The sequence below is a fragment of the Microtus oregoni genome, unplaced genomic scaffold, assembly GCF_018167655.1.
Source record: "Microtus oregoni isolate MIOR12 unplaced genomic scaffold, Mior012 000006F_ref0000085, whole genome shotgun sequence".
Taxonomy (NCBI): Eukaryota; Metazoa; Chordata; class Mammalia; order Rodentia; family Cricetidae; genus Microtus; species Microtus oregoni.
In genome coordinates, this window is record NW_024543065.1 from 41,436,673 (window position 1) to 41,453,252 (window position 16,580).

Sequence of the window (16,580 nt, forward strand, 5' to 3'; positions counted from 1 at the left end):
TTGATCCTACTTAATGTGCTGGCTTTGTGGGAGCCTAGCCAGTTTGGATGTTCACCTTCCTAGATATGGACGGAGGGGGGAGGACCTAGGACTTACCACAGGGCAGGGAACCCGGACTGTTCTGTGGACTGGAGAGGGAGGGGGGGGAGAGGAGTGGGGGGAGGGGGAGAAGGGTGGGAGGAGGGGGAGAAGGGTGGGAGGAGGGGGAGAAGGGTGGGAGGAGGGGAAGGGAAATGGGAGGCTGGGAGGAGGTGGAAACTTGTTTTTTTGTTTATGTTTTTTTTTCTTCTTTTCGCAATAAAAAAAAAGATTATAATGACTTCATTTCCAATTCAACTGATTATGTAGTTGCTGAGAATTATAAAAGCCCACTTCTGAAGAAAAGACCAAAACATGTATGTTTGCAGGACATCTGAAATTTATGATCCAGGGGTCATCCAATCCTTTTTCTTTCTCTTCCTCTCTTCTTTCTGTGTCTCTATCCTCTTTTTTCTCTGTTTATCAGTTTGTAACATAATTTCCCACTACTCACTTAACATTATCCTGTTGAATAAAATTGCCAGTGGTCAATTTTAAATTCCAAAAAAAAAAAAAATCCTAGACTTCAAGAAAAAATACTGAAAAGAAAAAAAGAACATGTCAGTTTCTAAGCATTCAAATCAACAATGTTTTATCTTCAGTCTTTTCAGTTTTTCCTTTAGAATGTCTCTTTGGGGAGATGGCACCATTGTTAACTGCACTTACTGCTCTTGCACAGGAACTGGGATCAGTTTTCAGTATCCCCATGGAACTGGAGTTACAAGTTGTGAGCTACCATGCCCTCTTCTGGACTCTTAGGCCAACTCTATGCACACACACACACACACACACACACACACACACACACACAGAGAGAGAGAGAGAGAGAGAGAGAGAGAGAGAGAGAGAGAGAGAGACTCACACATAATAGACATAATGAAATTAAAATCATCTTTAATCTATTTTTCATTCATACTTTGGAAATTTCATATATGTAAATAATTTCTCTTGGTAATATCCATCCCTATTTCTCTGTACAACTACTCCTCTATCCCACCCAACACATTTCTTTTCTTCCAACTTCATGTCCTCTGAGTACAGATATTGTTGCCCATGTACACATGGGTGGGGGCCTATTTACTGAAGTATGGGCACCAAGATTCACATCTCTGAAGAAAACTGACTCTCCCTTACCCAGCAGCCATCAACTGCCAATAGATTCTCAGTTAGAGGTGGACCCTCAGAAACACATCTCCTAGTCATACTGGAATAGTAAAGAAGTTTGATCCTGAAAATGTTTTTAAATAATTGGTTACATAATTTGGCACATGAAAATTATATATATATATATATATATATATATATATATATATATATATATATATATAATAGCCTAAGTGATGGTCGTGCACCGTGAATAGCCAACTATAACCAAATATTAATAATGTTGTTTCACAATTTTGTGCTTTTTGAAGGTAGAACACTTATAGCTGCTGTGGTGGTTTAAATAAGAACATCCCCCATATACGTATAGATATGAATGTTTGATCATTGCAGAATGATTTAGGAAATGTGGCCTTACTGGAGTAGGTGTGTCACTGGAGGTTATGTCTTTGAGGTTTTATGGACCCAAGCCAGGTCTAATGTCTTTTCCTGATGCATGCTAATCTGGATGTAAACCTCTCTAGCACCATACCTGCCTGCATGTCACCATCCCTACCATAAGAATGGACTAAAATCTCTAAAATTATAAGCAAGTTCCAACTTAATGTTTTCCTTTATAAGACTTGCCTTAGAAATGGTGTCTCTACAACAGAACACTGACTGAGACATCTACTTTTAGTGATTTTTCATGGATACATTCTTTGTCTTTTCCCTCTAAAATTGCAAAGAGTGTTCTCTGTTTAGGTATGGACTCCATTTTTATTGTATTATTTGTTCTTTTGATGAACAATTTCTTGAGTTCTTTATATATTTTGCAGATCAGACTTCTGTCTGATGTGGGATTGGTGAAGATGTTTTTCCATTCTGTAGGCTGCCATTTTGTCTTGTTCACCATGCCCTCTGCCTTACAGAAGTTTTTCAGTTTCGGGAGATCATATTTCTTCATTGTTTCTCTCAGTGTCTGTGCTATTTAAAGAAGCAGTCTCCTGTGCCAATGCATTCAAGTGTACTTCCTACTTTCTCTTCTATGAGCTTAAGTATGACTGGCTTAATGTTGAGGTTTTTGGTCAATTTGGACGTGAATTTTCTGCATGGTGATGGACATGGGTCTATTTTCATTCTGCTACATGTTGATAGCCAGTTATGCCAGCATAATTTGTTAAATATGCTTTCTTTTTTCCATTTGATATTTTTTGCTTCTATGTCAAAAATTAAGTGCTTGTAGGTGTGTGGATTGATATCTGGGTTTCCATTTCTATTCCATTGGTCCTCCTGTCTGATTTTATGCCAGTATCATGCTGTTTTAGTACTGTAGCTCTGTAGTAGAGTTTGAAGTCAGGGATTGAGATGCCTCCAGAGCTGGAGAGGTCGTGGGGTAAAGGGAACACTCGTGCATGTTTACTGATGTAGGAAGTTCTTCTGTTTATGTGATACTTTCATTGGTTAAATAAAGAGACTGCCTTGGCCTTTTGATAGGACAGCAGGCTTAGATAGGCAGAGTAGACAGAACAGAATGCTGGGAGAAAGAAGGCAGTGAGGCAGACACCATAGCTCTCCTCTCTGAGAGAGATATCGGTTGGACTTATCGTGGTAAGCCACGACTTTGTCGTGATACATGGAAATGGGTTAGATCAGGATGTGGGAGTCAGCCAAGAAGGGGCTAGATATAATGGGCTAGTCAGTGTTTAAATTAATACAGTTTCCATGTAATTATTTTGGGTGTAAACTAGCTGGGGAGCTGGGCAGTGGGAAGTGGTCCACTGCTCCTTTTACACATTGCTAGTGGTAGTGCAAACTAGTATAACCCCTTTGCATATCAGTATGGAAATTATTCAAAAAATAAGAAACAGCCTTCCGTAAGACTCAGCAATACCACTTTGGGGTATATATCCAAAGGATGTTCAATCATACCACAAGGATATATGTTCAACTATGTTCATAGAAGCATTATTTGTCATAGCATGAACCTAGAAACAACCAAAACGGCTCTCAACCAAAGAATGGATAATGAAAATGTGGTACATTTACACAGTGGAGTACAACACAACAGAAAAAAATGACATCTTGAAATTCTCAGCAAATGGATGGAGCTAGAAGATACGATTTTGAATGAAGTAACCCAGAACCAGAAAGACAATTATCATAAGTACTCTCATAAATAGTTTTTAAACATAAAGCAAAAAAAAAACCAACCTAAAAATCACAATCCCAGAAAACCTAGACAACAATGAGGACTATAAGAGAAACATACATGGATCTAATCTACATGGGAAGTAGTAAAAGACAAGATATCTTGAGTAAATTGGGAGCATGGGGACCTTAGAAGAGGGTTGAAGGGGAGGGGAGAGGCAGGAAGGGCAGCAAAAAAAAATGTATAGCTCAATAAAATCAACAAAAAATAAACTAAAAAATTTGCAAAGAGTGCTGTTATGAACATTCTTGCAAGTGACTCTAGCACACCTGTGTAAAAATTCTGATATTCCTTGTACTTTATATTCAATACTCAGATTAACAGATGGCACCGATTCTCTAACTATTTGATTTTCTTTTTATAAAACAATTATTTTAAATTATGTATTTGTGTATGCATCTGCTAAGGCCAGGGGAGTTACATTCTCTGGAGTTAGAGTTACAGGCAGTTGTGAGAAACCTGATGTGGGTGCCAATAAATGAAAACTAACTTCCTGTGCGAGAGGAGTGTGCACCACCCGAAAGATCTAGAAAAAAAAAAACAGACTCACCCAGGAAGAGTAGAAGACTGGAATTAATCAAACTGAGGACTGAAACCAACAAAACAGAAACACAGAAAACAATCCAACATATCAATGAAACAAAGAGGTAGTTCTTTGAGAAAATCAACAAGATTGACAAACCCCTATCCAAACTAATCAAAAGGCAGAGAGAGAACACTAAAATTAACAAGATCAGAAATAAAAAGGGGAACATAACAACAGACACTGAGGAAATTCAGAGAATCATTAGCTCTTACTAGAAAAGCCTGTATGCCACAAAATTGGAAAATGTAAAAGAAATGGACATTTTTTTTAGATAAGTACTATATACCAAAATTAAATCAAGACCAGGTGAACAAAGCTGTCATCAAAAACCTACCTGCCTTGCCAGCATGACAACTGTCGTTCTTCTGAGCGAGGGATGTCAGGATTAACAGGCAACAAAACTTCAGGTTCTGCAGACAAGCCTTTTTTTTTCATAAAACATTCATTTTATTAAATGGGGGCTCCATCCAGGTCTAGCAGACAAGCCTTTTATTCCACTTTCCCACAAGTATATATAGCCCTCAGCAGGGGAGGACAAACCAGCAATAGCAGGAAGCTCATCACCATAACTCAATGGCTTGGGGGTAAACATCCTTAGCAACATTGCTGAAAACAACAGATTGTTCCCATTTTTGTTCCTGTTTTCAACCAACCTCAAGAGTACAAAACAGAACAAGTGGGGATGCGAAGGCCTGTCCTCTAGGGACGCAACACCTACCAACCAAATAAAGCCCAGAGCCAGGTGGTTTTAGTGCACAATTCTACCAGAACTTCCAAGAAGAGCTAATACCTATACTCCTTAATGTGTTCTACATAATAGAAACAGAAGAATCATTGCCAAACTCCTTTTATGAAGCTACATTTACCTTGATACCAAAACCACACAAAGACTCAACCAAGAAAGAGAATTACAGACCAATCTCACTCATGAACATCGATGCAAAAATTTTCAATAATATTCTGACAAACCGAATCTAAGAACACATCAAAAAAATCATCCATTATGATTAAGTAGACTTCATCCCAGAAAAGCAGTGCTGGTTCAACAAACAAACAAACAAAAAAATCTATCAATGTAATCCATCATATAAATAAACTGAAAGAAAAAAAAACATTTGATCATTTCATTAGATTCTGAAAAGCCATTTGACAAATTTCAACACCCCTTTATGATAAAGGTCTTCAAGAGATTAGGGATACAAGGATCATATCTAAATATAATTAAAGTCCGGATTTATCCCATGCTTTTTCAGACCTAGGCCAGCTGGCCTTGGTGAGATCCCAATAGAACACCCCAATTGTCTTAGTGTGTGGGTGCACCCCTCGTGGTCCTGAGTTCCTTGCTCGTGCTCCGTCTCTTTCTGCTCCTGATTTGCTGAACATAGCGGACAATGAGGAATACTGAGAATTCAAGAACAATTGCAGTGGGTTTTTGATCCTACTGCACGTACTGGCTTTGTGGGAGCCTAGGCAGTTTGAATGCTCACCTTACGAGACCTGGATAGAGGTGGGCAGTCCTTGGGCTTCCCACAGGTCAGGGAACCCTGATTGCTCTTCGAGCAGATGAGGGGGGGACTTAATCGGGGGAGGGGGAGGGAAATGGGAAGCGGTTGTGGGGACGAAGCAGAAATCCTTAATAAATAAATAAATTTAAAAAAAATAAATAAATAAATATAATTAAAGTAATATATAGCAAGCCGACAGATAACATCAAATTAAATGAAAACTCAATGTAATTCCACTAAAATCAGGAACAAGAAAAGACTGTCATAAATGATTCTTGAAGTAGATTGATTCCCAGATTCCTGGGGAACAAAACACTGATTTCCATAGTGGCTACATAAATAGGTAGTTTCAGCAGCTTTGGACAACTGTTTTCCTAATTTCACCATATCACAGGTATCACCTGTATTTTTGTTGATCTCAGTCATTCTGAAGCATGTAAGATGAAATCTCAAAGTATTTTTGATATGTGTTTCTCTGCCTCTGCCTTCTTTTCTCCTCTATCTCTGCTTGGAATTCCCAACTAGCTCTATTCTGTGCTGCCATAGACCCAAAACAGCTTCTTTATTAACCAATAGTAATAAACAAACTCACACTATACTAAGGGAAATCCTACATCACCTCCCATTTTATGTCTACATAAAAAAGAGGACTTTAATATTAACACAGCAATGTTACATATAACAAAACAGTTGTAAAGCAAGAATTATCATTACAGTATTTTTATCTATTTAATCTTTTATCATAACTGAGGAAAATTATAACTATCTTTTTTAATTTCATCAAAGATACCAAAGGAATATAATATTACCTAAATTAACTGAAAGGGTATAGTAAGCAACACAATGACCTTTTTATGTGTTCTTGGATTCAGATTGAAAGTATTTGTTGACTATTTTTGCATTGATGTTCATAAGGAAAATTGGTCTGTAATTCTCTTTGTTGAATCTTTAGACGTATTGCATATTAGGGATACCATGGTCTCATAAAATGAATTAGGCAACATGCATTCTGTTTCTACACTATGGAATAATTTGAGAAGTATTCACAATCATTCATCTTTGAAACTATGAGAGAATTCTGTGTTTAACCCATCTGGACCTAGGCTTTTTGGGATAACTTTTAATGACTGCTTCTATTTAACTAGTAATTGTATATTAAAATTGTTAATCTGATCATGATTTAACTTTGGCAAATAGTATGTATTGAGAAAATTACTCATTTCTTTTAGATTTATTTATTTTTTATTTATTAAAAATTTCCACCTCCTTCCATCCCCCATTTCCCTCTCACTCCCCTCACTCCCCCTCCCCCTTGCTCTCCAGTCCTAAGAAAAGTCAGGGTGCCCTGCCCTGTGAGAAGTTCAAGGCCCTCCCCCCGCCATCCAGGTCTAGGAAGATGTGCATCCAAACAGACTAGTCTCCCAAAAAGCCAGTACATGCAGTAGAATCAAAACCTGGTGTCATTATCATTGGCTTCTCAGTCTGCCCTCATTGACAGCTGTGATCAGAGAGTCTGGTTTGATCACATGCTTGTTCATTCCTAGTCCAGCTGGCCTTGGTGAGCTCTCATTAGATCAGTCCCACCATCTCCATGGGTAGATGTACCCCTCGTGGTCCTGACTTCCTTTTTCATGTTCTCCCTCCTTCTGCTCTTCAATTATGTAGAATACAGGTTTTTAAGGAATGTCCTTATGACTCTCTGTATTGCTTTTGGTGTCTGTTATGTTTCTCTTTTCATTTCTAATTTCTACCGTTTAGTTACTTTGATTAAGGGTTTGCCTATCTTACTGATTTTCTCAAAGAACTAACTCTTCGTTACATTTTTGTTTACATTTTTGTTGTTTCTATTTTATTGATTTCACACTGAGTTTGATTATGTCTTGCTGTCTATTCTCTTTAGGTGTGATTTCTTTTTTCCTATAGAACTCTCAGGTGTGCTGCTAAGTTACTAGCATGAGATCTCAGATTTTTATGTAAGCACCTAGTCTTGTGAGCTTGCCTCTCATTATGGCCTTCATCATGTTGTATATTCATTTTCATTCAATTCTAGAATTTCTTTCATTTCTATGCTGACCCATTTTTCATTTAACAGAGAGTTGTTCAGTTGCCATAAGTTTGTAGGCTTTCTGTTGTTGATCTCCAGCTCTAATTAGTGGTGGCTAGCTAGGCTGCCAGCTGTTGTTTTGATTTCCTTGTATCTGGTAAGACTTGTTTTTTGTCTAATTATTTTGACAGTTTTGTATGAGTTTCTGTGAAGTGCTGAGAAAAAGGTATACTATTTTGTGTTTTGGTGATATGTTCTGTATATATCAGTTCGGTTCTTTTGATTTATAACAACTATATGATCCAACATTTTTTGGATTAGTATTTGTCTGGATGTCCTTTCTGTTGTTAAACTGTCTTTCCCTATCTCTTCTGATTAGTTTTGGTTTGAAGTCTATTTTGTTAAATATTAAAATAGCCATACCAGCTTGCTTCTTAGGTCCATTTGCTTGGAAGATTTTTTCCATCATTTTACCATGAGGTGATGTCTATCATTGATGTTAAGTTGGGTTTCTTGCATGTATCAAAAAAAAATGGATCCTGATTATACATCCATTGTTACTGTGTCTTTTTATTGGGGATCTGAGAGCATTGAAGAATATCAATGAGCAGTGGTTTTTGATTCATTATTTTGTTGTTGTTGGTGGTGGTGGTGGTGATGCTGGTGAGGTGTGTGTATGTGTGTGTTTGTGTGTATGCGCGTTTCTGCTCTTTTGGTTTGGTTGTCAGGGATATTTTTCCTCTGTTTTTTTTTTTGAGTGTGTCATTGTTTTTAACAGCTGTGTAATGCTCTATCATGTAAATGTACCACATTTTCTTTATTCATTCATATGTTGAGAGACATCTAGATTGTTTCTAGGTTCTGGGTATTAGAAATAAAGCTTCTATGAACATATTTGAGCCAGTGTCCTTTTGGTGTGATTGAGCATCCTTTGGGTGTATGTCCAAGAATGATATAGCTATATCCTGAAGTAGATTGGTTCCCAATTATTCTGAGAAACTGCAACATTGATTTCTAAAGTGGCTGTAAAAGTTTGCACTCCCACCAGCAATGGAGGAGTCAAACAGTTTTTAAAAAGTAAAATCCAATTCTTCACAGATCTGGAGAAGACAATAATCAACTTTATATGGAAAAACAAAAAACCCAGGATAGCCAAAACAATCCTATACAATAAAGGATCTTCTGGAGGCATTACCATCCCTGACTTCAAACTCTATTACAGAGCTACAGTAATGAAAACAGTGTGATACTGGCATAAAAACAGAGAAGTCGACCAATGGAATCGTATAGAAGACCCGGATTTTATCCCACAAACCTATGAACACCTCATTTTCGATAAAGGAGCTAAAAGTATACAATGGAAGAAAGAAATCATCTTCATCAAATGGTGCTGGCACAACTGGATGTCAACCTGTAGAAGAATGAAAACCCATATCTCTCACCGTGCACAAAACTCAAGTCCACATGGTTTAAAGACCTCAATATCAGCCTGAACACACTGAACCTGATAGAAGAGAAAGTGGGAAATACCCTACAACAGATGGGCACAGGAGATCGCTTCCTATGTATAACCCCAGAAGCACAGACATTAAGGGCAACATTGAATAAATGGGACCTACTTAAACTGAGAAGCTTCTGTAAAGCAAAGGACATGGTCACTAAGACACAAAGGCAACCTACTGACTGGGAGAAGATCTTCACCAACCCCGCAACAGACAAAGGTCTGATCTCCAAAATATATAGAGAACTCAAGAAACTAGACTTTAAAATGCTAATTAACCCAATTAAAAAATGGGGCACTGAACTGAACAGAGAATTCTCAACAGAAGAAGTTCAAATGGCCAAAAGACACTTAAGGTCGTGCTCAACTTCCTTAGCAATCAGGGAAATGCAAATCAAAACAACTTTGAGATATCATCTTACACCTGTCAGAATGGCTAAAGTCAAAAACACCGAGGATAACCTTTGCTGGAGAGGCTGTGGAGGAACTGGTACCCTCATCCATTGCTGGTGGGAATGCAATCTTGTGCAACCACTGTGGAAGTCAGTGTTTCTGTTTCTCAGGAAATTCGGGATCAACTTACCCCTGGACCCAGCAATACCACTCTTGGGAATATACCCAAGAGATGCTCTATCAAATGACAAAAGCATTTGTTCAACTATGTTCATAGCAGTATTATTTGTAATAGCCAGAACCTGGAAACAACCTAGATGCCCTTCAATGAAAGAATGGATGAAGAAAGTATGGAATATATACACGCTAGAGTACTACGCTGCGGTAAAAAACAATGACTTCTCGAATTTTGCATGCAAATGGATGGAAATAGAAAACACTATCCTGAGTGAGGTGTCCCAGACCCAAAAAGATGAATATGGGATGTACTCACTCATAATTGGTTTCTAGCCATAAATAAGGACCACGGAGTCTACAATAGGTGAACCTAAAGAAGCCAAGTAAGAATGTGAACCCAAGGAAAAACATATAGTTATCCTCTTGGCTAAGGGAAGTAGACCAAATTTCCGGGGAGAAAATGGGATCTTGGGGGTGGGGTGGGATGGGGGTAAGGGGAGATGGGGAGAGAAAAGGTAGAAGGGAAGGAGGGGGGACCTGGGGAAACAGGAGAATTGGAATAAAGGAAAGGTGGATAGGGGAGCACGGAACCACAATTCTTAGTTAAGGGAGCCACTTTAGGGTGGGCAAGAGACTTGACCCTAGAGGGGCTCCCTAGTGCCCAAGATGAGGTTCCCAGTTAGTTCCTTGGGCAGCTGAGGATTGGGAACCTGAAATGACCCTATCCTAGAGCAATACTGACAAATATCTTGCATATCATCATAGAATCTTCATCTGGTGATGGATAGAGATAGAGACAGAGACCCACACAGGAGCACTGGACTGAGCTCCCAAGGTCCCAAGGAGGAGCAGAAGGAGGGAGAACATGAGCAAAGAATTCGGGACCACGAGGCGTGCATCCACCCACTGAGACAGTGGAGCTGATCTACGGGGAGCTCACCAAGGCCAGCTGGACTGTGACCGAAAAAGCATGGGATAAAACAGGACTCTCTGATCATGGCGAACAATGAGAGCTGATGAGACACCAAGGACAATGGCAGGGGGTTTTGATCCTACTTAATGTGCTGGCTTTGTGGGAGCCTAGCCAGTTTGGATGTTCACCTTCCTAGATATGGACGGAGGGGGGAGGACCTAGGACTTACCACAGGGCAGGGAACCCGGACTGCTCTGTGGACTGGAGAGGGGGGGGAGAGGAGTGGGAGGAGGGGGAGAAGGGTGGGAGGAGGGGGAGAAGGGTGGGAGGAGGGGGAGAAGGGTGGGAGGAGGGGAAGGGAAATGGGAGGCTGGGAGGAGGTGGAAACTTGTTTTTTGTTTATGTTTTTTTTCTTCTTTTCGCAATAAAAAAATAAATAAATTAATTAAAATAAAAAAAAAGTAAAATCCATATATAACATGAACCTCACTTTGTCTTTAAAGACCAACATAGGCAGAAAGTTAATGGATGGAAAAAGATCTAGAGGGCAAGAAAGACCCAGGAAGAAGGTGCAGAGAGGAGCCTGACTGTGTAATCATGTGTTTAATAAAATCATCAAGACAAATGTCAGACTCTACAGAATAGCATGTATCATCAGAATTTGGAACTATTTTCTGACAACAGAGTCTAGATCCATGTAGCTCATAGACCAGTATGGGCCCTTGGTCTTCTTGGACACCAAGATGAAACCCAGTCCCCTTGGTTGTGTCCTCCTGGGTTCTGGAGCTATCCGTAGACTTTTATTGGTTGTACCAAGCTTCTCCAATGAACGTCCCCAGGACCAGCAAGACTACCCAAGCCAGGGCCATGAGAACATCATTCCACACCTTGTAACTCTGGACAGTAGGGACTGAAAAGGAAAAGACAAGAATGAATAGTTATTCTCTGGTAGACAGGACCTAACCTAGTAATCCTGAAACAGGAGTTATTAATACATTTGGGTGTAAGAAGGCATCATCACTGATTTCCCTTACCTTTCGGGGAACTGATTATAAATGAAAGCAGTTTACCAGGACAGAAGAAAGAGATGAAGGAGTGTGAAGCTTCTTCTTCCATTTGGGCTGACCTTGGCATCCTGAGTCCTTTTCCTGACTTTTTGCATCAGTCACCATTCCCGTGGATGTCACTTTGATTCTGAATGTCCTCATTCCAGTTCCCAGGACCCTTAAATCACAGGATGCACATTCAACCTCTCACACAGTGAGAAAATGGGTCCCAGGGACAGAACCAGCCAGAAAATTTACACAGGCAATGGATTATACTCAGCTATTTGGAAGACAGCGTTAACCCCTTTGTGTACCTCAAATGTCCCAAGAGCAAGCTGAGGATAAACTTTCCTGATGTCGTACAACAACACAGTGAGAGTGTAGGGCCTGGTGAGAACTAATCAGTAAGGTGGGAAGCTGGAATGTATTAGATGGCCATTATGATTTCCTGTATCCAGGTCCCTGACATTGACTAGATATAGAAGAAGAGCTTGGAAATGTCAGGGTCCAAGTTGTCTCTGCTCTGTTCATGCAGCCCTTTGTCTCTTTGTTTGCTGCAGGTATTCCATCCTCCATCTCATTTCTGAAGTCTTGGTTGGTATCATCAATATGGATGACATCAGGAAGACTGTCTTTCCTCCCTGAGGCAAGAAGAATGAATCTTTTCAGCCCTTCCCTTGGTATTTCTCCTGCATCCTTATACTGTGTCAAGTGTTGAGTGTACATTGAGGAATATCAGGATCCCAAGGGCTGGGCGTGTCTTATGGGGGGATTTTGGACCCACTGTATCCGTTTGCACTGACTTTCTGTACTGGCAATGATCAGCAAGATTCTAAGTGTATTAGAAATTGTATTTATATACAAAGTATTGAGGTGAGAATTTGAACCTAACATTACTCTCTTTCTCCCCACCCTCAACTGCCTTTTTCTAACATCCTTTCTCACCTTAAACTCTTTGAATGGGATTGATAATAGACTAAATAAAATATTTACTTAACCAACTTCAAAAAATGTTAGAGGAATACGGTAAGATTGAAATTCACCAAGCGTAGGGCACAAGGAGATCTAGAGTGGATACCACTAAACTGATCATGTGGACAAGGAAGCAGAGGTAGTAGTGACAGTCTAAGAATAAGAGGTGCGATGAGGGTCAGCCTGGCCTCTCCCTTGTCTGGAGACCCTTTCCCACTCTGAGGCAGCATCCTCTAAAGGGCCTGTGATGTTTATATCCGCTTCCCTGAGGTCATATTTTAAAGTCTTCTCTGTTCATCTGCTGGAAATAAATATAGACACATAAACACATGGACACAAAAAGCCTGCAAGCCCTGGGCCTAGTAAAAAAGAAAAAGAATGGCAGAAAGTCAAGTTATTCCTATTTTCACCTACAATGGTTTCTCTAGCCCCATCTGTCCCTTTCTCTGTGCACCTTTAATTGCAGATAGTCTATCTAGAACCAAGAAATGGAAAAACCTTTAGTATAAGGATGGCATACTTTCTCTTCCTATTCTGCAACATTTATAAAACATAGCCAGCCCTGTTTTAAGGATACCCATGGATGAGAGAGCCTCCTTAGCAGACTACAGAGTCAGAAAGCACTGGATTATGGCCTGACCTAGAGAGTCACTGCCTCATTTGGATATTGGGGTCTTGTCAATGCCCCCCATAAATTGGAAGGATGCTCCAAAACCTGGGTGATGGAGACAGCCCTAAACACCCAGGATGCCTAAGTCACAGTAGTGGAAGAGAAATGGGAAAAAGATTTTGAAACCAAGAATGACCCCCTCTCTTTCTGATGTGGACCAGACATTTGGAGTTGATCACAAACTGGGAAAGAACCTTCTCACTCCTAAGATTCAAAGTTTGTACAGTTCTGTTCAAAGATCATCTCTGTGTTTTTTTTTTGTTTTTTTGTTTTGTTTTGTTTTGTTTTGTTTTTTTGATTTTTCGAGACAGGGTTTCTCCGTAGCTTTTGGTTTCTGTCCTGGAACTAAAGACCATCTCTGGACCATGTGACAAGCTCAGTGGTAAGAAACCATACCAGGAATCACATATTACTCTGCCATCTATGGTCTCTGGTTCAGTGAAAAAGAAAGGATAACAACACACCAATTGTAAAGCATTCCATTGAAGAGAATCAGTGTCCCCAACCATGTTTGAACACCAGTCCCTAACCAGCTAGAAAAGCTAGTTTTGTGCTCAGCCTAGGATAGAACAGAGCCTAGACAATCAAGATGATGAATCAAGCTGGAGCTTCAGCGACCTGGGAACAAACTTGAAGTCACTTCTGAGACTGGAAGAGAGGCCCAGGTGATGTCCTCACAGATGACCTCCAGTTCCAGAATCTCACTGCATGGGGACCAGGTGTTCTTTATCTTATAGAAACAGCTATAGCCTCCATCAGTGTCTTTACTCATTGGACCATGGGAGAACCTGGCTGCTATCTTAAAGGATGAGGTGTTGGTCACATCTATGATTCTGACATTTTCCTTCTCCAGGTGGAAGTGCTCAAATCCAGAAGGGCTCCTGTACATGATGACCACCGGTATCCCTCTAGGGAACATTGTCTGGTTCAGCAAAGATGTATGGTATGAATAGAGGCCCTAGGAAGGAGCATAGTAGGACTCTGTGTATAGGATGAGGACATTTTTCTCCTTTTAGGTAAAGGGTAGGAAGGAAATAGCACATTACCCACATCCTCCACCACATCTGAAATCTACTTCCCATTTGCAGCACAGCACTGCTTAACTGGTGTTTCATGAGATCGGTGGTGACATTTGGAAAGTCCACTATCATACTGTGCAGCTGTGTGATCTCTGTGCTAAAGAAATGGAGCCTTGCTAGGGGAGATCTCCAACAACTCATAAATGTCTTTACTCTCCAACAACTATGCAGACTCATGTGATGGTTGGAGTTGCAGTGATATTGTACAATAAAAGATGTAGTGACCAAGAAAAGAGACTGGAAAGAAAGAGGGAAGCTACATCTCTGGGAACCTGGAGTTGCAGGATCACCGTTGAAGCTTTAGATTTTGGAGGAAAGTGACTGGCAAGGAAAATGGGTGAAGAAGAGAATACTTATGGCAAGATTAGTTAGATTCTGGTTTTTAATAAATGATGGTAAACATCAGAGTGAACCAAATAAGACATTTTGTTATCTACTATGGTACCAAAGACCAGGATAAAAAAAAATCAGATATGAGTGGATGAGAAACATGCAAAGTTTAGGGTATGTTTGGATGAGGAAATTAATGACTTAAAGTGGGTTATAATCCTTCCTCAAATCTGCATGACTCCCATCTAATGTGGTCATTGATGGGAAGGTGTTAAAAATCCTGTAGATATGACTCACTATCCTGCATGAGGGTCATCTGGTCCAGGCAGAACACTAAAAGAGAAATCCGAGTTAGAAAAACATCTACTGCTCAGGTTCCTTCAAATGTGATCACGGGTCAGAGAATAAGGGTGACATGATACCTGCAAACTCTCTAATCAGTGTTGCCTCTCAATGAGGCAGTTTACTCCTCTGTAGTAGAGTACTGGCAAGGCCCACGGGACCTCATACCTAACCCCATTGGACTCACTCTGTCCCCAATTTTTATGACACACTGGAAATCTCAGGTGTCCTTGTGTTTGGCTCAGGACATTAGGCTGGTGGATGCCTGTGGGGCTGAATGCACTTCTGGGCTAGAGAGTGAATGGAATCTTAGACCTATGTCTCCCACCCTTCCTGCTTCTCTGATCTGTCTTCATTCACATACTCAGTGAAGACCAAGATGGATATGGAGATGCAGTGGGGGCATGGCCCAATGTCTCAGCCTGCTCTTTGCCCTGTGGTAGGAGAACAGACTCTTCACTCAGGCAGAGTGAGCTTACAGGCCTACAAATTACAGGAAAGGAGGTGCTGTAATCCACTGGAACTTCCCCAAGTGAGTTATAGAAATTCTTGGTTTCATAGATAGATATATTGTACAAATATGTTGAAGCAATGTGTATATTAAACTTAAATACTGCTGACTTGTCATAGCTGAATACATCTACACAGAGTATATAAGTGGTGCACTGTTACAATACTAATCAATAACTATCTTTCTATATTGATGGGTGGCAAAATAAGAAACTATTAATAACAAATGGGTGATGAGTCATTGGAGAGGGGAATGATGAGTGGATAGGTGATAAATGATGTGTGTATATATGTATGAGCATGCATTGTCATGGCTAATTTGAGAGGGGTTGCATGGATATGCAGATTGAGTGTTGTGTGGATGGATGAATGGAAGATGATTGATGCATGGATGTTTGTTGGATGGATAGATGAATGAATGGATATCAGAGTGGATGAATTTATTGGTGAGAGGATGGATAAATGGATGCTAGTAACATAAGAGGGATAGAATAGGGACAAAAACCTTCCTGACTAAACTCTAAAAAACTCATGTGACACATTTTTCTATCTATCATGCAAAGAGAAAACTATACATTTTACTTATGGCTGAATATATTATCATAGCTATTATGTAAATGAAGGAAGCTAGAAAGACAAATATTACATGATTTTAATCATTTATATAATGAAGAAATAAAGTCATAAAATATTTTTATTATTGTGGAGAAATAGATGAGAGGGGAATAATGAGAACAGTGGGGTGAATAGGATAAGAATGTGTTAATGTGTAGATAAAAGTGTCATAAAATCCTATATTTGTATAATTAATAAATGACAGTTAAATTTATTGTTTTATCTAACACACTTGCATATCACAGGGTTATTAGATACATGGAGAACTCATTCCTGGTTTATGTTCTCTAGGTAAGTTCCCCCTGTATTAACAAGCTGGCCCTCCATGCTTCCCTGCTCCTGTAACTAAAGATAGAGGTTGTGACCTTCAAATATCCTTATTATGAGCTGGGAGCCATTTTCTGGAGACCCAAAAGCACTGAAACTCTACTGGGCAAGTGCTGATGGGAAGAGCTTTTGAATTGCCCAGTTTAAAAACACCAAGGTGAATCTGATAAAATGACTTCTTCTCTTTTACAACAATG